General features: G+C 48.8%; 1 long non-coding RNA gene and 1 pseudogene across 1 annotated transcript in view; both read left to right on the top strand.

Moving 5' to 3' along the window:
- Window positions 1-25,139, top strand: part of LOC136640659 (uncharacterized) — a 39,265-nt gene that overhangs the window by 9,326 nt on the left and 4,800 nt on the right. The gene's annotated exons all lie outside the window — the stretch shown is intronic.
- On the top strand, window positions 17,940-18,056 carry LOC136643046 (5S ribosomal RNA; annotated as a pseudogene).

The raw sequence follows: 25,139 nt of genomic DNA, 5'->3' as shown, positions 1-25,139 counted from the left end.
TAATGGATGATTGCAGAGAGAGGGAGCAGGGGTGGGGCTAATGCAGGATTGTAGAGAGAGGGAGCAGGGGTGGGGCTAATGGAAGATTACAGAGAGAGGGAGCAGGGGTGGGGCTAATGCAGGATTGTAGAGAGAGGGAGCAGTGGTGGTGCTAATGGAGGATTGCAGAGAGAGGGAGCAGGGGTGGGGCTAATGAACGATTGCAGAGAGAGGGAGCAGGGGTGGGGCTAATGGAGTATTGCAGAGAGAGAGGGAGCAGGGGTGGGGCTAATGGACGATTGCAGAGAGAGGGAGCAGGGGTGCAGCTAATGGACGATTGCAGAGAGAGGGAGCAGGGGTGCAGCTAATGGACGATTGCAGAGAGAGCGAGCAGGGGTGGGGCCAATGCAGGATTGCAGAGAGAGGGAGCAGGGGTGGGGCTAATGGACGATTGCAGAGAGAGGGAGCAGCTGTGGGGCTAATGCAGGATTGCAGAGAGAGGGAGCAGGGGTGCAGGTAATGGATGATTGCAGAGAGAGGGAGCAGGGGTGGGGCTAATGGAGGATTGCAGAGAGAGGGAGCAGGGATGGGGCTAATGCAGGATTGCAGAGAGAGGGAGCAGGGATGGGGCTAATGGAGGATTGCAGAGAGAGGGAGCAGGGGTGCAGCTAATGGAGGATTGCAGAGAGAGGGAGCAGGGGTGCAGCTAATGGAGGATTGCAGAGAGAGGGAGCAGGGGTGGGGCTAATGCAGGATTGCAGAGAGAGGGAGCAGGGGTGCAGGTAATGGATGATTGCAGAGAGAGGGAGCAGGGATGGGGCTAATGGAGGATTGCAGAGAGAGGGAGCAGGGGTGGGGCTAATGCAGGATTGCAGAGAGAGGGAGCAGGGATGGGGCTAATGGAGGATTGCAGAGAGAGGGAGCAGGGGTGCAGCTAATGGAGGATTGCAGAGAGAGGGAGCAGGGGTGCGGCTAATGGAGGATTGCAGAGAGAGGGAGCAGGGGTGGGGCTAATGCAGGATTGCAGAGAGAGGGAGCAGGGGTGGGGCTAATGCAGGATTGCAGAGAGAGGGAGCAGTGGTGAGGCTAATGGATGATTGCAGAGAGAGGGAGCAGGGCTGCAGCTAATGGAGTATTGCAGAGAGAGAGGGAGCAGGGATGGGGCTAATGGATGATTGCAGAGAGAGGGAGCAGGGTGGGGTTAATGAAGGATTGCAGAGAGAGGGAGCAGGGGTGGGGCTAATGGAGGATTGCAGAGAGATGGAGCAGGGTTGGGGCTAATGCAGGATTGCAGAGAGAGGGAGCAGGGGTGGGGCTAATGGATGATTGCAGAGAGAGGGATCAGGGGTGGGGCTAATGCAGGATTGCAGAGAGAGGGAGCAGGGGTGGGGCTAATGCAGGATTGTAGAGAGAGGGAGCAGGGGTGGGGCTAATGGAAGATTACAGAGAGAGGAAGCAGGGGTGGGGCTAATGCAGGATTGTAGAGAGAGGGAGCAGTGGTGGTGCTAATGGAGGATTGCAGAGAGAGGGAGCAGGGGTGGGGCTAATGGACGATTGCAGAGAGAGGGAGCAGGGGTGGGGCTAATGGAGGATTGCAGAGAGAGAGGGAGCAGGGGTGGGGCTAATGGAGGATTGCAGAGAGAGGGAGCAGGGGTGCAGCTAATGGACGATTGCAGAGAGAGGGAGTAGGGGTGCAGGTAATGGATGATTGCAGAGAGAGGGAGCAGGGGTTGGGCTAATGGAGGATTGCAGAGAGAGGGAGCAGGGGTGGGGCTAATGGACGATTGCAGAGAGAGGTAGCAGGGGTGGGGCTAATGGACGATTGCAGAGAGAGGGAGCAGGGGTGGGGCTAATGGACGATTGCAGAGAGAGGGAACAGGGATGGGGCTAATGGACGATTGCAGAGAGAGGGAACAGGGATGGGGCTAATGGACGATAGCAGAGAGAGGGAGCAAGGGTGCAGCTAATGGACGATTGCAGAGAGAGGGAGCAGGGGTGCAGCTAATGGACGATTGCAGAGAGAGGGAGCAGGGGTGGGGCTAATGCAGGATTGCAGAGAGAGGGAGCAGGGGTGGGTGCAAGGATCTGCTTGTGAAATGACAGGCTGTGTGCTGCAGGGACGTGTGCTTATACCCAAGGAAACACTCCATAGACCCACTTTCTCAGCTATAACGAGAGCTTCCTCTGGTTTAAGCAGGTGGAGCAGCTGTGGTGCTTTTCCATGTAACATGAGCCGGCAGTTCTGCCTCACCTGCTGCCCTTGCACTGCACATAAGAACATAGGAATATAAGAAGAGCCCTGCTGGATCAAGCCAAAGGCCCATCTAGCCCAGCTTTCTGTATATCACAGCAGCCCATCAAATGCTTCGAGACAAGACAACAAGACACAGTCTGCGTCCTGGTGCCCTCCCATGCATCTGGCAATCAGAGGCAGCCTACCTCTAAAACCAGGAGCATACCTACTATGACTTGTAACCCGTAATGAACTTTTCCTCCAGAAATTTGTCTAATTCTCTTAGAGGCATGTAGAAAAGAAGCCATCATTACTTCAGTGACAAGCTGGGATTAGACTTCACATGCAGTTTGAGATAGAAGTAACTGCTAGGCTTAGCCAGCCCCTTCTTCTATACTATAGTTATAGACAGTGCTTCTTTTGTAAAAAAAAAAAAAAAAAGTGCAGGAACTCACAACTTCTTAATCTTTCATTCATTCATTCATTCATTCATTCATTTATTTATAAGCCATTTTTTATTAGAGAAATAAAATATTTTTTATGTGCTTCCCCCCTAAAGATGAACTTACTTCTCAGTAGACATGCATAGAATTGGGCTGTCAATCTCCACATCCCTTTCCCCTAGTTACTTTTTCTACACATGGGGAAAAATACTGTACAGGTGCACTTGTAGCGTGTAGTATGGCACTACTTCGAGGAGAGGAAGCAGTGAATGGATTCCGGAAAATGGCTTCCATGTAGTAAAATTACTCTAAGCAACTGTGGGAGTAAGAACAAAAAAGGAATTCTTACATGAGAGGGGTCCTTAGGTGCACACAGAAACAGCTACGTTTGCAAACAAGTGATTAAATATGGTTTAATTCAGGTATCAGAATACTCTGTGTCTTTGGGAAGGCGCTTGGCATGCAATTGTATGTTCTCTGCTGCCCTGAGCAGCTGCTGTGCATTGCTGGAGAGGAGCTGCAAACGCTGGCTGGCGGAGGGAAGGATAAGGAGGATCTCTGGCAAGGCTGGACAGCACGTTGTACACACGTAGAATCCCTTTTCACCTGCCCTTAACATGTGAAAATGGGTGCAGATATATATCTCTGCCAGGATTAAGAGCCCAATCCTAGGTATGTCTACTCTGAAGTAAGTCTCATTCTAGTCAATGGAGCTTACTCCCAGGAAAGTGCCTAGGATTGCAGCCTAAGAGCCCACTCCTATGCATGTCTACTCAGAAGTCCATATTAGTGAATGGGGCTTACTGTGGATAGGATGGCAGCCTCAGGGCCCAATCCTGTGCCTGTCTCCTCAGAAGTCAGACCCAGTAGAGGCAGTGGGGCTTCCTCCCAGGAAAGTGTGGATAGGACTGCAGCCTCAGAGCTCTTCCTCTGCCAGTCTACTCAGGCTGCAAGGCTATGACACTTTCTCAGGAGTAAGCCCCATTGAACACAATGGAACTTACTTCTGAGTAGACATACATAGGCTTGGGCTCTCAGGCTGCAAGGCTACACACGCTTTCCCAGGAGCAAGCCCCATTGAGCACAATGAGACTTACTTCTGAGTAGACACGCCTAGGCTCCTGCTGCAGATTGGCATGGGGGTTGCATCAGCCAGCTTCCTTCCCCTCCTCCTCTGCCAAGTCAGTAACTGGGCGGTCCATGGGTGCCGCAGCCATCTCCCTGGCTGGCTGGCTGTCCATCCTCCTCCTTGGCGTCGGCACGTGTCCCCCGCACCCTCCACTGGCTTGGAAGCTGCGCGGGGAAGCAGAGTACGGGGGAGGGGAGGGGAGGTGGGCTGGGCTCAGGCAAGAGCTTGGAGATGGGGGCAGGAGGGGGTCGTTGTGCTGTCAGGCAGGGGCCAGGCACCCGCCCACCCTGCACCCCCCAGCACCTACCCAGCGAATGCCTCTGTTTTGCTCCCCCCCGGAATGCCTCCGAAGGGGAGGGGCCCCTGCAAAAAGGTGCCGGAATGCCGTCCCCCCGCATTGCATTAGAAAAAAGCCCTGGTTATAGATACTATATGGGTACTATATCTATAAAGACAGAAGTACTTTGTCCTCCACTGTATCTGGTCACCCTGACAAGACACGAGCACCAAGTATTAATGACAGTCCCTGAACAAAATGGGAATAATCGAGACGTTTGAGTCAGAACTAGGTGGAGCGGCTGGAACTTCCTCCCCCACGTGATTACTTACGCAATAAAAATGTTCACAGGAGGTTCAGAGAAAACATATGGGTCAAATATAGCACTGGTAGTCGATACCAGCCCGCTGATCTGGTAGTCTCCTGGCTTGTAATAATTAAACGGGCCATTTCGATCACTTATCCAACCAAGAGAGCATTTTGTCTTCGGCATCCCCCAGGCAGTAAGGGGCAGTAGCATTAGCGACAGCAGCATTCTGAGAATCTCCGCTGCGCCCACACTCCTTTCTGATGTTTCTCTTATTGGCTTCCAAGGTGATCTTTGGGAGAATCCCTTGAGCTTTGCTGAGAACAAGAATCAAGCACAGTGTTTTTGATAATTGCTAGGGACTGAGACAACCTTGCACCATTCTGGACGCTGTGCGGCTCCATGCGCAGGTGTGCAGCTGGAGGAAACATGTTTTGTGAGGCTCAACCTCCTTCTCCCTTGTCTTTTGTGACTTAGCAAAGGAGCAAATCATCAAATAGAGCATCCCAGGAAATCCCACAGGCAGTCTGCTTGTTGCCTCAGTTGTACCAATAACATCTGACATGATCTTATATGCCAGTGTTTCTCAAACTGTCTGTCAGGACCCACATGCTCAGCCATGGGGCTTCCTAGGTGATGTTGGGCCAGTCAGCCTCACCTACCTCACAGGGCTGTTGGGAGGACAAAAGAAGGGGAGTAGTTCCTTGGAGGAAGGGCTGTCACGGGTTGATCCCCAGTCCTGACAAGTAATTTGCTGGCTGTACAGTAACAGGCCTGAAGCCTTGGCCAAACCAGGACTGCACAGCATCCTGGGAGCCTCAAGCTGATGCAACATCAGGTGATGTGCATCAGGTGACATAATGTGAGTGTGCGTGCGTGTGGCAGCACCTGCACAGTCAGCATGACTGTGCAGTATTTCCAACGCTCTGATTGAATGCAGGAAGTATAAATGTCCAGCAGAGGCAAGCAAGTGTGTGGGAGAAGCAGAGCATTGTGAGCCGGAGGCTACATTGGTTGGAGAGTGGATCGTGTACCGTTTGTACTACTTGGACTCTGTAAATATCTGTACATAAGTAAAGGAGGAGTGTGGTGGAGAACCTCTGCCTCTGAGTCTTCCTTGTCGCCGGGGGTGATAGTGCTTCGGCCTTGAGGCGCAGAAACAACAACAGCTGTGCAGCTGTCTGCCGTGCCAAGCCGTTGGCGGAGCTCCAGCAGCAGACCGGAGTGGTTCCGGAGCGGCCTGGGCACAACGCAGCTCGCAACAAGGGCAGTATAAAAATGTGTTATATAAACACATACACAGTATAAACGCATGTTAAGCTTCAGATATGCATCAAGTTGACATGAACTGCTGGGAAAAAAAATGTTGTGCCCAATGGATTTAGCAGAAACCAGAAGTGCCTTTGCAGTGCATGAGGCCTGGCTGGCAGAGGCATCAGTGCCAGGCTTCTGAACATCTCGCCCAACTGCAGGAGCTGAGTCACAACACAGTTGGCTCAGACAGGGACGGGGAAAGAGAAGGGGTGGCAGGAGATATTACAGTTCTAGACAAAGGGGGAGTCAGGGAGAAGGCAGTGAAAGTGGAAGCAGAGAGAGCAATGGGGACAGAGACAAGGAGGAACCTGGAGTCTGAGGCCAGGGTAGAAGTGTAGAAAGGTGGGGACAGTGAAGACGGAAGGGAGAATTTCAAGGAAGGGGAAGAGAGGTGAGAAGGTAGAAGAGACAGGAAGGAACTAGATGAAGTTGAACTGGGGGGAAGGGGGGAAGATGCGGAAAGCAGAGGAAACCAGGGTCATGGGCGAGCACATTGGGAAACAGGAGGACAGAGCAGCAGTGGTGAGACTGGTGGAAAGCCAAGAGATGAGGCCAAATGAGCAACGAGGGAACAGCCAGAAAAACCAGAAGATTGCAGAGGGGCAAGAGGAAAAGACACGGAGAGCAGGAAGAGTGGCAGCAGAAGGGGCGAAGCAAGTGGGGAACCCAGGTCGGTGAGCCCCTCCCATATCCCTCAACCCTCCATGGGGTGTTACTCATGTAAAAGGGGTCAGGGGCTAGCAGAGCTCAACGTAGGAGCAAGACTAGAGGAACCTCCTTTACCCCCTGCCCTGTCAAGATGAAGGTATAGGCTGCATTGGAAACCAAGCCAAATCCTGGAATAAATGGCTGTATAGCAGATATCCTGCCTGTATCGGTCATCTCCTGACTCTGTTCACAGCTTGCTGAGTAACTTTCTGTCCTACCTCTCCCCCTTTGATGTGGAACCTGCCCCGAGGGATAAAGCACAAGGGAAGGCAGAGTGTGCAAACGTAGAAGTCTATCAATTTCAACTGGACATTTTCACAAGAGTCTAGTTGGAATCAGACGGTGATGAAGGGCTAAAATGGGGTCGCTCTTAAGAGCGCATCCTTCAAAGGATTCTGGAAACTGCAGGCAGAGCAGAATGGGATGCACAAGTTCTTTTCAGGACTGGGAGCATCTAACTCCCATTTTGAACATTCTTCATGGGTTCCTAGTGTGCTTCCGTGCTCTACGGAAGGTGCTGGTTGTTTTTGCAGCCTTTACTGGTCTGGAACCAGGATGTTCAAGGAGCTAACTTTTCAAAACTTGAGTCTGCTCAGTCTTTTTGTTCAACATCAGAGATCCTGCTCCCATATTCCTACTCCCAAGTTCATTTTGTGGAACATGTGACATGGTCCATTTTGCCGTAGCCCCAGCTTTGTGGAATCCTCTGCGCTGCGGGATCCATCTGGTCTTGTTGTCATTTTTGCACCATCTAGCAAACTATTTTTTGTTGTTTGTTCAGATGTTCCGGATGAATTCATACCCCATGATTTATTGCTCCCAGTTCCCAGTTAGCTACTGTCTTTTAGTCCTTAACTAGTTCTTCTAACCCCTATTATATTCATTTTGTTTTAATTGTAGATTACTATTTATTGTTCATTTGTGATGTTTTATAAATGTTCATGTTAATTTCTGTTGTAAGCCACCATGAGTGACCCTTTAGAGATTGAAAAGCAGGGCAAAAGGGGTATAAAAAGTGGTAAAATATATGTAGATAATGAAAACAAAATTTCATATGGCCACTCTAGTGTCATATATTTACTTTAATTATTTTTATTACTTTCATGTATAAGGTATGTGAAGTAAAGAGAGATGTGCTGCAACACTGTCCAGGAATGGATTCACCCGCACAGCAAGTATTTGAGTTTTCTAACAGCAAAGCACAAACAGAATTAAAAGCAAAGTCTTCAAACTCAAATATCATCTTAGATGGCATCTTTTGATTTTAAAATTAAATGCTCCTTTGTATTCAGATTAGGCCTCAATATAATGATGTAGCATTTGGGCATAAAGATGCAACCCAATAATCCCAGAGTGGAGGCCAAGATGGAGAAGACCTGCACAGCAACCATGTACTTCCCCTTCGTGCTCAGGTAGGTGGGCACAAAGGACACCCACACACTGCAGAAGACCAGCATGCTGAAGGTGACCAGCTTGGCTTCATTGAAGGCTCCAGGCAGCTTCCTGGCTAGGAAGGCCACAGTGAAGGAGATGGCGGCCAGAAAGCCCATGTAGCCAAGGGCAACATAAAACATGATGATGCTCCCTTCGTTACACTGCAGTACGATGTGACTAGGCTGGGAGTGTATGTCAGAGTCTGGAAATGGGGGAGAGACTCCCAGCCAGACCGTGCAGATGCCTACTTCAACAATGGAGGAACAAAAGACAATGGAGTTTGCCAAAGTCTTCCCCAGCCATTTCCTCATCCTGCTTCCTGGTTTGGTGGCCATGAATGCCACCACCTCAGTGATTGTTTTGGCCAATACAGAAGAGACGGCAACCGAAAAGATGACACTGAAGAAAGTTTGTCAGAGAAGGCAGGACACCTTCCAGGGTTGACCAATGAATAGAAAGGAGGACAAGAAGGAAAGCAAGAGGGAGACCAGGAGCATGTAGGTGAGGTTGCGGTTGTTGGCTTTGGCTACTGGAGTGTCACGGAACTGAATGAAGATTCCGAGAACAAAGGCAGTGGTAAGGGCGAAGAATAGAGCAAAGGAAACAAGGATTATTCCCAAGGGTTCTTTGTAGGATAAGAAATTTATACGCTTGGGGATGCATTGATCTTGGTCCTTGTTTGGATGCTGATCTTCTGGGCAGCTGGTGCAATGAGCTGCATCTGAAAAGCACTTTTTCATTACTCATGACTATGCAGTTGGGGAAGTGCCTTCTATTATTCTGGTTCTTCTCCTTTCCCCCATCCTTCCCACTACTAGCAAGCCCAGCCCCTACAGTGCTACTCTCTGTGTGACTTGTCCACCTTCCTGGACCTGTCTCAAACCTAGCTTCACTTACGCATCTGCCCCTTTTGCATGTAAGGCAGATGGTGAGCATGCTATGCAAAGTGCACTAATTCTGTTTGGCTTGGGCCAATGGGAATAAGCATCCGGTCCCACCGGTGGATCATGCTGATTCCTCCTACTGCCCTCTTCCTCATGGCCAGCCTTCCCCCTTGAGCCCCTTACCCTCCTGAGCGGAGACGGTCTCCCCTTCGCAGGGAGCACAGTCGTAGCAGCAAACCGACTCTCCTTTTCATCACCTTGACGTATCCAGGACGACACCTTTCCGTACACTTAGACTGAGGCAGGGTCTGAGCAGAAAGTCAAAGAACATCAGCCAAACACGGGAAGAGGTTCTGAAGGGGCATAAACAGCTCCTTTCTCTGCTCTGAAGGGGCATAAAGCGGCTACAATGGGACAACTCAGACCTGCACCGGCTACATTGCTGGCACACATCCATGTCGCCCCCTATTGGTGGATCCTGCTTGGGAAGGGGGACAGAATATGGCATGTTCCAGTGCCCCTGATCCCTCCCCCAGGCTCAGCCCGCTCATCCCCTGCTCCCATTGCCACCTCTGCCCCATTGTACCACCTCTGTTACACCCTCCCTGTGCCCTGTTCTGCCTCTTGAGCTGGCTTGCCTTCTCTGCCATGCACTGCTACCTGAGTTGGCATCAGCGGGACAGCAGAGGTTTCCCACTGGTGCTCTTAACTGGTGTTTTATCACAATATGCTTTACAGCACATTGGCGACAGCGTGTGCCAGTGGAGCGTGCAGCAGCAGCAGATCTCCCCAGCCCTGCACCCGGGGCAAAGGTCCGCAATGAGGGCTGTCGTCAATCCCCCATGTGCAAATCCACCCCCCCTCACCTGAGAATCATGGAGCCTTGCACGACCTGAGCCCGCATTGGGGAGGCCTCTCTGAGGTTCTCCAACACTATAGACTGTGCTTCTGGAAAACTGGAAGCACAGTTTCTGACCCCGTCGGGAGCCTCAGAGAGGCTTCCACGGGGTCCTAGAGGCTCTTGCCTGGGGCATTTGCCCATCGGACCTAATGGTAGGTTCACAACTGGCATGTACGCCACTGGTACAACTGGAGGATGTGGTTGTGCCATAAGGGCCCAATCGCGTCCACGCGTACCAATGCGGATGCAGCTGCAATGCAGCCCTGAATTAAGGGGACAAGTTTTCCCTTGTGTTGAGAAGGCCTCCATGACTGCCCCCCCCCCACTGTAGAATGCAGCACATGGCCGATCAGCATAGCTGCATCCATGCTGGAATGCTGGATAGGATCGGACCCAAAATGCTGTAATTTTTAAACCTCCTTTCACCATCAAAGCAAGTCTCCAATGTGGTGCACAACAATTGAAACTGACAGGATGCTCTCAGGGCAAAATGCTCTCAGGGTATTGGCCACAGGAACCTCCAGAGGTCGAGAACTCCACAAGGAAACTTTCACAATAGAAAATGCTTTCCTCCTTAGTGCTGGTAGCCACACTGCATATAGAATCATAGAGTTGGAAGGGGCCTAATAGGTCATCTAGTCCAACCCCCTGCCTTAGGCAGGAAATCCTCTCAGAGCATCTCCAACAGGTGCTTGTCCAGCCTCTGTCTGAAGATCTCCAGTGAGGGAGAGTCCACCACCTCTCTCGGCAATCTGCTCTACTGCTGAACTGCCCTGACCGTCAGGAATTTTTTTCCTTTCCTCTCCTCTGTTGCTGTTTGTATGCACTGTTTCTAGTTCTACTTTCAGAGACAGCTGAGAATAAATGATTCCCTGATTTCATATGACAGCCTTTAGGTATTTGAAGAGAGCTCTCACATCCCCTCTCAGCCTTCTCTCCTCCAGTCCGAACATGCCAAGTTCCATCAACCTTTCCTCAACATAGGGCTTGTCCTCCAGCCCCCTGATCATCCTGGTCGCTCTCCTCTGAACCTGCTCCAGTTTGGCTGCATCTTTCTAACAGTGGGATCATTAGGAAAGGTATTGAGAACAAAACGGCTAATATTATAATGCTGTTGTACGAATCTATGGTAAGGCCACACCTGGAGTATTGTGTCCAGTTCTGGTTGCCGCATCTCAAAAAAGACATAGTGGAAATGGAAAAGGTGCAAAAGAGAGCGACTAAGATGATTACGGGGCTGGGGCACCTTCCTTATGAGGAAAGGCTACGGCGTTTGGGCCTCTTCAGCCTAGAAAAGAGACACCTGAGGGGGGACATGATTGAGACATACAAAATTATGCAGGGGATGGACAGAGTGGATAGGGAGATGCTCTTTACACTCTCACATAACACCAGAACCAGGGGACATCCACTAAAATTGAGTGTTGGGAGAGTTAGAACAGACAAAAGAAAATATTTCTTTACTCAGCGTGTGGTCGGTCTGTGGAACTCCTTGCAACAGGATGTGGTGATGGCGACTGGCCTAGACGCCTTTAAAAGGGGATTGGATAAGTTTCTGGAGGAAAAATCCATTACGGGGTACAAGCCATGATGTGTATGCGCAACCTCCTGATTTTAGAAATGGGCTATGTCAGAATGCCAGATGCAAGGGAGGGCACCAGGATGAAGTCTCTTGTTATCTGGTGTGCTCCCTGGGGCATTTGGTGGGCCACTGTGAGATACAGGAAGCTGGACTAGATGGGCCAATGGCCTGATCCAGTGGGGCTGTTCTTATGTTCTTATGTTCTTAGTGGGCTGCCCAGAATTGGACACAATACTCCAGGTGATTGAGCCACTCAAATCAGAATTCATGAGATGTTCAAAGAGCATGGGGAAGGGATATGTTTTAAATGAGAAGTCATGTGAAAAATTACCCTGGGGCTACATCATGTGTAGGGCTTTAAAGTTAAGCACCAGCAAAGTGAAGTGGAAATATCCAGAGAAAATGGTTGGCAACCTTCAGTCTCGAAAGACTATGGTATATGCCCACAGCACCTGGTATTACCAGGTGGTCTCCCATCCAAGTACTAACCAGGGCTGATCCTGCTTAGCTTCCAAGATCAGATGAGATCAGGCATGTGCAGGGTAACATACTGTTGGAAGTGGTACAATGTGCAGTGTGTCTCTATCTCTCCATTTCACCGCTAGGCAAGGTGCCAGCCATTTGGGAGTAGCAAAAGAACCTGAAACTATTCAAATGAATTCAGCAACTTAAAAAGCAACAAGTAAACTGGACAGACTCTTAAATTATAGGGGAAGGCATCATCCAGCCACATGATGATCATGTGCAGGTGATTTCTTAAAAGAATGAAGAATATCCCCATTTGGCTGATGGGATCAAGGTTAGCAACATGGTGTAGTGGTACATTTTTGAAGTTGTGGCTTCTTATAATACACCCCACTCAGGGTATACAGCAAAAGAATCAACTTTCAATTTCTCCATTTGGTTTTTTCTTTTCCTGCCAATAGTTCCTATTTTGATACATATTAATCTTCATTTAAAGAGTTACCGCCTTTCATCCCGAACTCTTGGAGTGTGTTGCATTTGTACAGTATTAAAGCTACACCGTAAAAATGGAAATATTGAACGAAAAAAATACGCCTGATACATATAAAAGGTACATCAGGTACTTTCTTTACTCATGTACATTTCTTAACAGTGTGTAATTAGTCTGTGGAACTCCTTGCCACAGGAGATGTGGTGATGGCATCGGGCCTAGATGCCTTGAAAAAGGGGATTGGACAAATTTCTGGAGGAAAATTTCTGGAGGAATTTCTGGAGGAAAAGTCCATCATGGGTTACAAGCCATGATGCAACCTCCTGATTTTAGAAGTGGGTTACCTCGGAATGCCAGATGCAAGGGATAGCACCATGAGAGTCTTGTTGTCTTGTGTGCTTCCTGAGGCATTTGGTGGGCCACTGTGAGATCCAGGAAGCTGGACTAGATGGGCCTATGGACTGAACCAGAGGGGCTGTTCTTAGGTTCTTATTATGCAGGGTGCTAATCTCTGTATTTTTACATAGTGCTTCCTCTTGGATAAATTTGAACAGAATTGTACCCTTGTTGTACCATGAACTACATCCTGCGTCTCACACAGCCCTTGGGAAAGATGACTGATCAATGCACCTTGGCAAATTTCTCAGTTTGCCCTGTACTGAGCCTAATGTTTCTGCTTGATCAAAGTCCTTCAAAACAAGTTCCCAAGGCAGCCCCTGGGTGCTCCTGCTGATGACATCCCATGCAGGGGATGTGCCCAAGTTCTGCACCCCTTTGACTGCACCCTTGTTTAGCCACCATGGGGCTTGGCCCAGTTCTCTACCTCTTTTCCAACACAACTTGGTATGTAATCTACTTCCTGTCTGATTATTCTCTCCACACTGCTTGCCCTGGATCATGTCACATATTTGGGGCAGGAATCTCACCCTTTGTGTATGATGGACAGTACAAAACAAGTCCTTAGAGGTCAGTTGATGATATTAAAGGGGATAAAGTGAAATCATTGGGGTTTCCTACCTGGTTAAATGCTTTGGGCCACACAATGGCATCCTGTTCAATGGTGAGCTGAATCTCTGTAACATTCTTCCTCTCCAGTCTCCCAACATTCACTGAAGTCAAGGAATGATTGGGAAACCCCACAAAATTCACAATATCAAAGTCACCTGTCAGATCCCCATCCTCATCCACATAAAATCTATCCATGGAAGTATTGTAGAAATGGGAGTTTCTCAGAAAAGCGTGAAGCTACATTTACAGAACGGGAAAGGTGTTAAATATATCAGCCCTGCCCATTAAAAGAGCTCCACCTGCACAGGTGTGATGCAGACTAAAAATGACCGTGGAGCTTTGCAGCATCTTCCTGATAACCTTGATGTGCTCTGCTGGCACCCAAGCTCCACTGTCCTATAACAGCGGTTCCCAACATTTTTTGACTTGCGTACCCTTTGGCAGCCCATCTCCATAAATTGTGCCCCTCATAAGCCCCACAAGGCATTCTAATACGGACCTGCCTTTTCCCACCGTTATTCAATGCTTTTCCAAGTACCCCCTAAAGGTCTTGGCAAGTACCCCTGGGGGTACCCATACCTCAGGTTGAGAACCACTGTCCTATAAGTAGGTGCTGCAGGTCTTGGAAGCTGTACATGCAGCATGTACAGGCAGATGGAGTCAGTGACAGCTCCTACCAGGATGGATTCCATCCAGGATGAGTTATCGATGGTGACAGTTCTGCAGGCCCTGCTTCAGACAGGATTCCTCCAGTAATGAAGGTAGATCCCCTAGAACTACACAGCTTGAATCCGTTGAGAAGAGGCAGGCCAAAGAACGTGTAACACCAAACATAGCACTTGTAGGTTTAGTACTGTCTTGTGTAGAAGTCTCAAGAGACCACCAATTGGATTGGGAGTATAGTGTGGAGGTAGGGGGTCTTTCCACTTTTTTTCTAGCACCCCCCAGAAAACTCCACTTCTCTCAACATTAACTCTAAATGCGCCATTTGCTATAGAGGGGATTTTTAGTGGGATATCAGTAATAGACACTGCAACGTTTGAAAAGGTTTCAGAGCCTAGACCTGGAATTGCACAACTGATGGTCAGTCCAGGTATCTGTGAGGAAAGAGGAATACCTGCCAGGGCTGGGCCAATTCATGCTCTAGCCTTCTGGCACCCGCTGTCAGTCTCCGATTCAGTGGTCTGGATGCGAATGCAGCGTGGAGGGCCTGTGCCACAGCCTGGATAGTCTTGCAAATGCTGTAACTGTCCTGAGACAGAACTCTTTCAATCACATCCTGGGGCAAGCTCTCCCTTCTCTGTTTCTCTGTGTATCTTATGTAACCTTTCACAGAAAACACAGTCCTTGAATAAAAACAATGAAATGCTTTCTCCCCAAACAGTTGGATGGCAGACAACTGTGAGTCAAAATTGTCGTATTCTGTATGCTTACGTTCCTGGATTGAGAAAGACAAAGAACCGTGGATGTGCTGGATGCCAGCCATTCTGTAAAACAATCTCAAGCTGAGGTCCTGTAAAGACACTGCAATCCAGACTTTCCCCGCAGTTGGCTTAGTTCTCATATGAAATAACCTCATTAATGCTGCCAGCATCAGCATTGCATTGGAGTCCACATGATACACCACTACATTGACTTGATCCTGCATCAGAAATGCTTCCATGTTGAACTGCTCATATTCCAAATTCAGCACTGGGATTCTTTCTGAGAAGGCAACACAAAGACCCCTCTTTGTGATCACATCTGTGAAGGTGTTGATGAACTTTTCTCCATGGTCATTGTCTGGAGCCAGGAGCCCAATCCACGTCCATTTGAAATGCAGGAGTAGCTTGGCAATCCCCACGAAAGGGGGTTCTTGTTTGGGGACCACCCGGAAGAAAAAAGGAAACTGAATTTTATCTTTTTGAGCTTGACTCAGAAAACTATAACTGACCTATCAAGGAAAGGAAAAAAGTTGGATTTTTGTTTTCTGGATGATCTCAGATATATTTCACAAAACGTTCATCGTTCTGATGGGTGAAATATACATTAAAGGAAGACCCATATATTGCTCTCATCATCCCACATGCAGCTCTGGTCTTTTTGTCAAAGAACTGAATGAAAGTTCAAGTTTGAACAGAGGAAGTCAAGGGGTTCCTTGCAGGACTCTAGTGGAAACTCTTTGGGGCAGGTCCTGTCTTTTATACTCAGTGTATGGTAACCCATATACAGTTCTGATGGTGCACACGGGAAGACTGATTCCCTGAGCCAACAGGGAGTTCTAACTGTCTTCCGTTGTCACCCATTTAGGACTAGCCCATTCAAGAGGTCAACTGATATGGTTGCCTTAGGCAGGGGATTGCTGGAGGGATGACCCATCTGTGTCCACAGATTTACCTCAACTGCTTTTCCATTCCCTGGATTGGAAGAGGGGGAACAGAGAGGAGGAGGAAATATAGAGAGAAGGAGAGTGCTGAGCTGGTTACCAGGCATAAGAAACAAGTTTATTGCCTGCCCCAACAGTAGCCCAGACTACAACCCTATTCATTGTCAGATGCAAGCATGCAACTGTGATTCATTTCTGTGGTTAGAAATTCTGCACTGGGAAACACTGTTGTGATGAAAAACCAGTTCACCATTAATATGTCATTTAGGGTGCAATCCTAACCCCTTATGTCAGTGCTTTCCAGCACTGACATAAGGGCAGTGCAGCTCTGAGGTAAGGGAACAAACATTCCCTTACTCCTAGGAGGCCCCCGTGAGTGACACCCAACTGCAGGATGCAGCACACGTCCCATTGGCACTGCTATGGCAGTGCTGGAAAGCACTGACATAAGGGGTTAGGATTGTGCCCTCAATTGCCCAGCTAATTTAGGACTTCTAATCTCCATGCTCATGTGTGGTCTGCCCTTTTTACAGGTCTGCCCTTTTTAGCTGCAGGTTCGGAACCCCCTGTTTTAACACACCATGAGCTTTGAACCGGCGGTGGAGGCATCCGGGAAACTTTTTGAGGCACAGGGAAGCCACATGCAGCTTCCCCAGGCCTCAGACTACCTCCGGATGTGACCAGAAGGTGCTTCCAGTTGTTTTTAGAGGTCTGTTGAGTGCCCAGCCCCATGGATTCACTTATCCACAGGTTTCTGCATCTGTGGGGGTTCCGGCAACTGTAATTGTTGACCAGCTGTAATGTTTGCAGCCACCACTGATTCTTTGCCCTGTGTAGGGAGGGGATGCTTAAATGGTGTGGGAGAAGGCTAAAAATAGAGAAGAAAGATAAATCCACACACACAAATCTTGGGGATTTTTCCTTCTCTTTTCTTTCTTCTTCTAGAGAGTTACATGAAATCTGAAATTGGAATTGCCACTAGCTGTGTGTACACTCATCTAAGCTTGTATTTCCTTGGACTTGTGTCCAAAATCTGACAAACCTCTTTATGCAAAGGTGACAGAGGGATCAAAGAGACTTGTGTGTACATGTATAGCCAAATTTCACTCAGACTCTTTTTAGCAACCTGAACTGCTATTCTGAACTTCAGTTCCCATTGTAGATACTCAGTGTCCTGTTTTTGACCATGCAAGTCAGCCTATGAAGCGGAATTACATGCAGTCTGAACCACCCATTCTTTGTACCTGTGAGATTTTGTAGATGCCCAACATGCTTGAAATCTGACTGGAGATTGCAGAGTCAGCCCCTTCCAGAACCGCCACCAGTTTATTCCTCCTTCCACAGGTGTAGTTTGGAAGACTCTTTTGCCCAGTAGACAGCAGGTCTGTCATGGCATCGGAAGTCAGTTTTGCATTGAAATAGTTCTCATAGACGTTGTAGCCAAGGGAGACATTGGACAGGAGCCTGGGATTCTGGTTGATCTCATGAATGGCAAAGAAAAAGGGCAGGAGGTTCCAGAAACGCATGCCTGCTATGCTGCAATGAAAACATGTCTTGGGATCATCTATTCAATGACTGAGTCAAATTCCTGCATCTTTTGCAAAAAAAAAAAAAGGTGCATCCAGAAATGTCTGGATTTTACTCTGCTTCAGTGTTTTGCACTCCATGTGCTATGCACATGTGTACGTAGGGAAGAGACACCTGGCTGCAAGTCGAACAGGATAGTGCCAAGGTAAGTGTGCTAAGCATCTTTGTGAGGGGAGGGAGGGAGACTGAGAAGTTAGGCGAAGGAAGGAGAAAGTAAGTGTACTCTCTCATTTGTCTAATCTTTACCTTAAGGTTTACCTTTACCTTAAAGCTTGTGAAATGGCAGGTTGTGAGTAGGTGGTGGCTTCACCTTATTGCCTCCCCGCAAAATTATTCCCATTTTTCCCAACAGAGGAGAAAAGGCATGATTTACCAGATTCCAATAAGGACAGGAGCAGGAAATCAGGACAGTCCTTGATGAATAGGATTGAGAGGAGTGAATCAGAACCAGGTGCAGCTGCTGTGACTCCCATCGCCACATGGTTACTTACTTTGAAAATCTGTGAATGGGAGACTCCGAGAAAACATACGGTCGGAAGATAGAATTTGTTGTCGAGATCAGCCTGCTAATCTGGTAGTCTCCTGGCTTGTAATAATTAAATGGGCCTCTTTGATCACTTATCCAACCAAGAGGGCATTTTGTCTTCAGCATTGCCCGGGGAGGACAGGGTAGTAGCGCCAGTGTTAGCAATTGCAGCAGTAGCATTCTGGGAATATCTCCCATCACACCCACAAACACAAACACAAACACACAGCCATCATTAATAACAAATGGAGTCAACCAGAGCCTCAGATCTGAAAGGGACTTTGTTAAACATTGTTAAACTGGCCAAGGCAGCAACTGTTACCCTGCACATGCCTGATCTCCTCTGATCTCGGAAGCTAAGCAGGGTCAGGCCTGGTTAGTACTTGGATGGAAGACCGCCTCAGAATACCAGGTGCTGTAGGCTTATACCATAGTCTTTCGAGACTGAAGGTTACCAACCAACTGCAAACTGGCCAAGTTCCACCTTCTCTGAATCTGACTCTGGCTCTCAGCAGGACAGGAGGTCCTTATGCACCAGTCCATTCATGCCCAGTACAAGATATCTCCTCTCTGGTTGCTCTCATTTCTAATGTTTCTCATATTGGCTTCAAAACCTATCTCTGGAAGAATCCCTTGAGAAGAAGAATAAAGCACCATGTTTTTGATAATTACTAGGGACAGAGCCAGCCCATTCTTGACACTCCATGCGGCTTTATGCGCAGGTGCACAGCAGGAGAAAACATGTTTGTGAGATTTGACCTACTCTTCTCTTGTCTTTCTTTGGCTGCAATTCTATCCATGCTTTCCTGAGAGTAAGCTCCATGGATTATAATGGGACTTACTTCTGAGTAGACAGGCATAGGATTGGACTCTAAGTCAACAAAAGAGCTGACAAGTGGCATGATTGATTTTTATATATGGTATTTGTCTTTCAAGTTTCGGGGGGGGGGTTGCATCAATGTAACCTTCTGAGAATGACTGTGGACAATAGCAATACATGAAGCCCTGATGGAACCATGGGATCTGGGTTTGTGTTACAGATCAGCATATTGTAGAGAATCCCCCTCCCTCAAGACTGGAAGATGGTTACGGTTCTATTATATAAGTACAGTAACAGAAGGGTTGTATACAAAGAAATACCTTTTTTACTCCAATCAATAAAGAAATATTGCTGTGCCCTAAGCAGTGTATATTGTGTTCCCATCCTATAGTGGTGTGTGAGTGTATTTGGTGTATCTGATGAAGTTAGGAAAAGAGCAACATTTTAGGGAGTGAGTTCCAGGAGTCCTTGCTCTTCCAGCTAAAGACCCTACCAGCTAAAGCCATGGAAAGAAACAAGGGAGGAGTGGCAGGAAACATAAAAGGGTTCAATGGATGTGTCAACCCAATGTGGAGTGGCTGTGAAAAAGGCCACTTCCATGCTTGGGATCATAAAAAAAAACATTGAGAATAAAATGGCTGGCATTATAATGCCATTATACAAATTAATGGTAAGGCCACATCTGAAATATTGCGTACAGTTCTGGCTGCCACATTTCAAAAAGGATGTAGTAGAGCTGGAAAAGGTATATGAGTGAGTGACCAAAATTAGTGGGCTGGGGCATCTCCCTTATGTGGATAGACTACAGCTTTAGGGGCTTGTCAGTCTAGAACAGGGGTGTCCAAACATTTTGGCAGGAGGGCCACATCATCTCTCTGATACTGTGTCAGGGACCAGGAAAAAAAGAATCAATTTACAATTTAAAATTTGAATAAATTTACATAAATGAATATATTAGAGATGGTACTTACAAGAATGAATGAAGGTCTTGCAGTAACTCAAGGCCTATAAAAGGCCTTGCACAAAGCAAGGCCAGCCTTTTTTTTGCTGTCACTGCTGCATCGCAGATGTGAAACAGCAAGCAGTGGAGGGAGTCCTTGCCCCACAGCTCAGGTGAGAAGTCGAACAGTCGTTCACATGCTGACAGCAGTTGCGCTGGACCAGCACGGGCTCCAACAAGTCTCTGGAGGGCCAGAGGCTTATTGGAGACTGGGGGTTCCCTGAGGGCCTGATTGAGAGTCCCCGAGGGCCGCAAGTGGCCCCTGGGCTGGGGTTTGGGCACCCCTGGTCTAGAAAAAAAGGTGCCTAAGGTGGGACATGATTGATGCTGCAATCCTATGCACATTTTCCTGGGGTAAATCTCACTGAACACAGTAGGTTCTATTTAATAGGACATTCTTCTGAGTAGATATGTATAGGCCTGTGCCCTGCGACAAATAAAATGATGTACGGGATAGATAAAGTGGATAGAGGGGATGTTCTTTTCCCTCTTGCACAACAACAGAACCAGGGGACATCCACTAAAATTGAGCGTTGAGAGAGTTAAAACATACAAAATAAAATATTTATCCAGCTTGTAATTAATCTGTGAAATTCCTTTCCACAGGATGCGGTAAAGGCATCTGGCCTAGATGCCTTTCAAAGGGAACTGGGCAGATTCATGGATGGAAAGTCCTTCACAGGTTACAAGCCATAGGAAGGAGGCTACCTCTGAATGCCGGGTGGAAGGGAGTAGCCACAGGAGTAGCCACAGGTCTCTTGTTGTCTTGTGTGCTTCCTGAGGCATTTGGTGGGCCTCTGTGAGATACAGAAGCTGGACTAGATGGGCCTATGGCCTGATCCAGCAGGGCTCCTCCTATGCTCTTATGAGTTGAAAGTAACTACCTGAATTCCTAAAGAAGTTTACAGTCCAAAACTAGTTTACAACAGCATAGCAGGGTTGCACAGTCGTAACTGTCCATTTTGTTGTGCTCAAAGGGCACTGCTTGCTGCCATTTTGGAGCTGCCACTGCAAAAAGACGCAGTGGCCCACAGTTGCCAACCAGCTCCTGGGCATTCTGGAATGGGGCATTCTGGGGGAGGACCTGGAGGGCAAGGAGGGGCAGCAGTGGCACATGCCGGATCAGACTCTCTCCTTTGGAAACCTCCCCACTCAGCACCAATATCTCAATGGATCTGGGAAAGGTGAAGATGAGAGCAACCAAAATGGTTAGTGGGCTGGGGAACCTGCTTTATGACTCCCAATGTTTGGGGCACGTCTGTCTAGAAAGAAGATGCCTGGGGGACAGACACAAGATCGATGGCCCAGACCTATCCAACTGTCACGCCAACGTTGGATAGACACACCGTATAGAGACCATTATATGCAATGCTGGCAGGAACACAGTATCATGCATATGGACTGCAAAGTTAGCAACATCCAGCCCACATTCAGCAACTGAAGGTCCGAAGAGCAACCAGTGGACTAGCAAAAGCCATGTGGCAAGTGAAACGTGCATGCACAGCAGCTGGTCAGCGACTGGCCCACATGTTCCTAGCAAGTCTGAGCAGCTACCACAGCATCAAAGGTCACCAGGCAACTAGCAATGGGGCAACCCACTCCCAGGGTAGCACAACAGCCAACACCCCTGGGCACAGCTGCCAGAAAAAAGCCCAGCATACCCATCCTGCACTTGGAAACACACCTCCAAGCTGATATAAATACAGATGTTCCAACACACAGGTACAAGGCGATCCATCTAGCCCCCCACACAAGGCACTCCTGTACATCAGCAGCTTGCTGCAGGGAAGCTGGGATCATGGCGTGGTCATGTATGGTACTGACATGTTTGCAGAGGCCAATTCCTGGGTACAGCTTGGCAAATAAACATGCGACCTACTGCAAGTGTTGCCAGTCCCACATCACAGTGAAACAGCACACAGGGTTCATGGGGAGGAGGAAGTGGTGGAGGGATGGAATGGGAGGTGAAAGGGAAGGGGATAGAAGCAAGGGAAATATGGCACGAGCCTATATCCAGCCCCACCAACAGAGTGTCTCTGTGCCTGTGCCCACTGCTGCTCCACTGCTTTACACCCTCAGATGGCTCTCCAGCCATGATGTGCAGCAGCCCAAAGGAAGTGGTACGTGGGCGTAGTCCCCCCCCCCCACATAGCAAACAAGTGGTCTGGTTGGAGGAGCCAGGACGGTGGTAGCAGGAGAGGAGGCAGGAGGAAGAGCCCCCTCAGAGGGGACGGCGGTGAGAAGCAACCTCTTCTTCGTAGAACTGGCAGTGGCTTGTTTTCCCTTGCTCCAGGGGCTTGGGGGTGAGTAGGAGGGAGCTGGTATTGTGGGGAGGCAGTGAGCAGCTTGGGGGACGTGACAGATTTTTTATTTTTCAAAATCATCATATGGAAATGAGGGAGATAGTAAAAGCCAATCCATGGATGCTTGAGCATTATTATCGGAAGAAAAAGCAAATGAGGACGACTTTAAGAGGTTACAAGCCTTGGTAGGTATGTGCAAGCTCCTTGTTTTTGAGGTAGGCTGCCTCTGATTGCCAGATGCAGGGGAGGGCACCAGGACACAGGTTGTGCCTGTTGTCTTGTGTGCTCCCTGAAGCATTTGGTGGCCACTGTGAGATGTAGGAAGCTGGACTAGATGGGCCTTTGGCTTGATCCAGCAGGGCTCTTCTTATGTTCTTATGCTGGATGTGCCTCACAAGCCATTCCTGCACATCTGCCTGATGGAACAGCAGAGGTGGAAAGCAAAAGTGGTGCTCTGTATCAAAAGGAAAAGTGTATGGGTCAGTGGGGTGGGAATGCAGTCATACTCACCACCCCAAACCCACTATGCCATTGGTTCCCAAACCTTTTCATCTGGCAGCTCCCTTGGCCTAGTGGGCCATGGGCCACAGCTCCCCATTAGAACTACAATCCCATATATTGTATAGGGAGGCAGGTTTTTTGTGAGAATTCCGCAGCTCTCCTGGTTGGCTTCCCATGGAGCCGCGGCTCACAGTATAGGAACCACTGCACTACCATGTCTTTGTTGATAGATGTCTACTCTCCTGTCCTGTAATGAGCGCTGAAAACCAGAAAGCACCTTGTCCAGCAAATGTCCCTCTAGGGATGAGTGGAATCTAATAGTTCCATTCCACATTCCACAGAAACTTCCCGCAACGTGCATGTTGAAACGGATCGCAGCATGGTCACTGTTCCCTAATAGCTCAGTAACATTGACATTTCTAACCAGGTCCTGAGTACCACACAATATTAAATCCAGAGTCACCTGTCCTCTGGTGGGCTCCATGTCTAGCTGCTCTAAGGTACAGTCATTTAGCATGTCAAGGAATCCGGTCTCTCTTTCTTAACCAGAACACAAATTGACCCAGTTGATGTGAGGATAATTTAAGTCCCCCATGATTACAACCCTGTCCCTGCTTGTCACCTCCCTGATCTGTTTCCTCATTTCAAGATCCCCTTCAGGTTTCTGGTCTGGAAGACTATAATACGCCGCCAGTATTACATCGCTCCTCAGGCCTGGTAATTTAACCCACAAAGATTCTACGGTGGAGTCAGACCTGCCTTCAATTTCTACTTTGCTGGATTCTACCCCTTCCTTAACATAAATGGCCCCCCACCTCCAACACGCCCCTCCCTGTCCCTCCTGTATTGTTTATAGCCGGGGATTGCAGTATCCCATTGATTCTCCGCATTCCACCAGGTTTCCGATATGCCCACTATATCAAAGTTTTCTCTAGTCACCAGACATTCCAGTTCTCCCATCTTTGCTTGGAGACTTAGGGCATTTGCATGAAAGCATTTGTACATGGAATGCCCAAGGGTGGGCTGCTTATTCGCTCCTTTATCCCTGCATCATCTCATTGTGCTAAACCATCTATCACATTCCATCATGCTACCTTCCCAATTTCTTTTCCTACTCTGTATTTACCTTGTTGTTCTCTAACCTCCCCATCCTCGTCCCATAGGGATGAGGAGTCCCGAACCGGATGCCCCTCAGCTCCTGTCGGCCTTCCCCCAGGGATCAGTTTAAAAGCTGCTCTGCCACCTTTTTAATGTTATGCGCCAGCAGTCTGGTTCCATTCTGGTTCAAGTGAAGCCCGTCCCTCTTGTACAGTCCCTGCTTGTCCCAAAATGTTCCCCCAGTGCCTAACGAATCTAAACCCCTCCTTCCTACACCACTGTCTCATCCACACACTGAGACCAATGATCTCCGCCTGCCTAGCTGGCTCTGCGCATGGAACAGGTAGCACTTCCAAGAGCGCTACCTTTGGAGTCCTGGCTTTCAGCCTCCTTCCTAATAGCCTAAATTTGGCCTCCAGGACCTCCCTGCTACACTTCCCCACATCATTGGTGCCAACATGCACCACAACCGCTACCTCCTCCCCAGCACTATCTACCAGCCTGTCCAGACAAGAAGTGATTTCTGTAACCTTTGCAGGCAGACAAGTCGCCATGCGGTCCTCACATCCGTTGCAAACCCCCTCTCTATGTTTCTGATAATCGAATCCTCCACTACAAGAAGCCCCCACCCCCGAGTAGTATCCTGAGTGCATTCAGATAGGGGCCCGTCCCCTGAAGAAGGGGTACCCCCTAGGGGATTGTTTCCCTCCTCTCCAGGATGACGTCCTCCAGCCCCAAGACTTCCCACCTGGGCAGCTGAGGAGCTGCATGCCTGAGGGTGGGACGAAGCCTGATCGTCCCCGGAAGTCTCCCCACGGTCCTCTCTGCCTGCCTCTGCTTCTCCAGGTCAGCCACCAAGGCTTCAAGGGAGCGGACGCGTTCCCTGAGTCCCTGGAGCTCCTTGCACTGAGGACACACCCATGACTTATGCCCCAGAGGCATATAGTCATACGTGTTACACTCGATGCAAAACACTGGATAGCCCCCACCCTGCTGCTGGCTGCCTGACTGCATAGTTGCTGTTGTTGTTTTAGGGGTACTTAAAAAACCTACACTGTTTTGCTGCCCTTCTTCTCAAGGGAAGTGAAGGACAGTATCTGGGGCCCTGGCTTCCTTGCCCTGCTGCTGAACTCACACAGATGCTAAACTCGCTGTGCCTTACCCTGGCACCAGGACTCAAACTTGACTAAGCTTGCACATGCCAAAACTGCACTGAAGACCACATATGGCCCAACCTGTGGTGAAGCTGGCCCCTCTGGCACCCAACGCCATGACTCGCTACCTTAGCTCCCCTGAAGTGCCTGACCCATAAGTAATTGGATGTCACCACCAATTATATTGAAAGTTGGGTTATGGTGCACTCAGAGCAGTTGCTTGCCATGTTGAGAGGCTGATGGCTTTTTAAGCCATTTTTCACCTTTTGGAGAAAAAAATACAAAAAGGTTTGTCGCCTGTTCAGAGTGCTGCGCAAACTTCCTGAGTGCCCATGGGGGTCGGAGGGTTCAGGAGAAGGTACTGTAGCAGCCAGGAGGGTCACTGCTGCTTTTCAACTGATTGCAACATGTTCCTCTCAAAGTATGTAACTTGCAGCACAATCCTAGTGTGCTCTGGAACAGGCAAGCCAGGAGGTTTGTGCTGTACCCAGCACAAGATAGGGCTGAAAAATCGACTCAGCCAAAGGTAAGGGGAATCTCTTTCCCCTACTCCCAGGTAAGCCACTACAGCCGCTATGGGTGTCCTTGTGCTTGCACCACCTCATGAGGTACCAGCCCCACCTCCTACTCC

Source organism: Tiliqua scincoides, chromosome 2 (assembly GCF_035046505.1).
Source record: "Tiliqua scincoides isolate rTilSci1 chromosome 2, rTilSci1.hap2, whole genome shotgun sequence".
Classification (NCBI taxonomy): domain Eukaryota; kingdom Metazoa; phylum Chordata; class Lepidosauria; order Squamata; family Scincidae; genus Tiliqua; species Tiliqua scincoides.
Note: the sequence above shows the minus strand (reverse complement) of the source record. Positions and strands in the feature narration are given on the sequence as shown.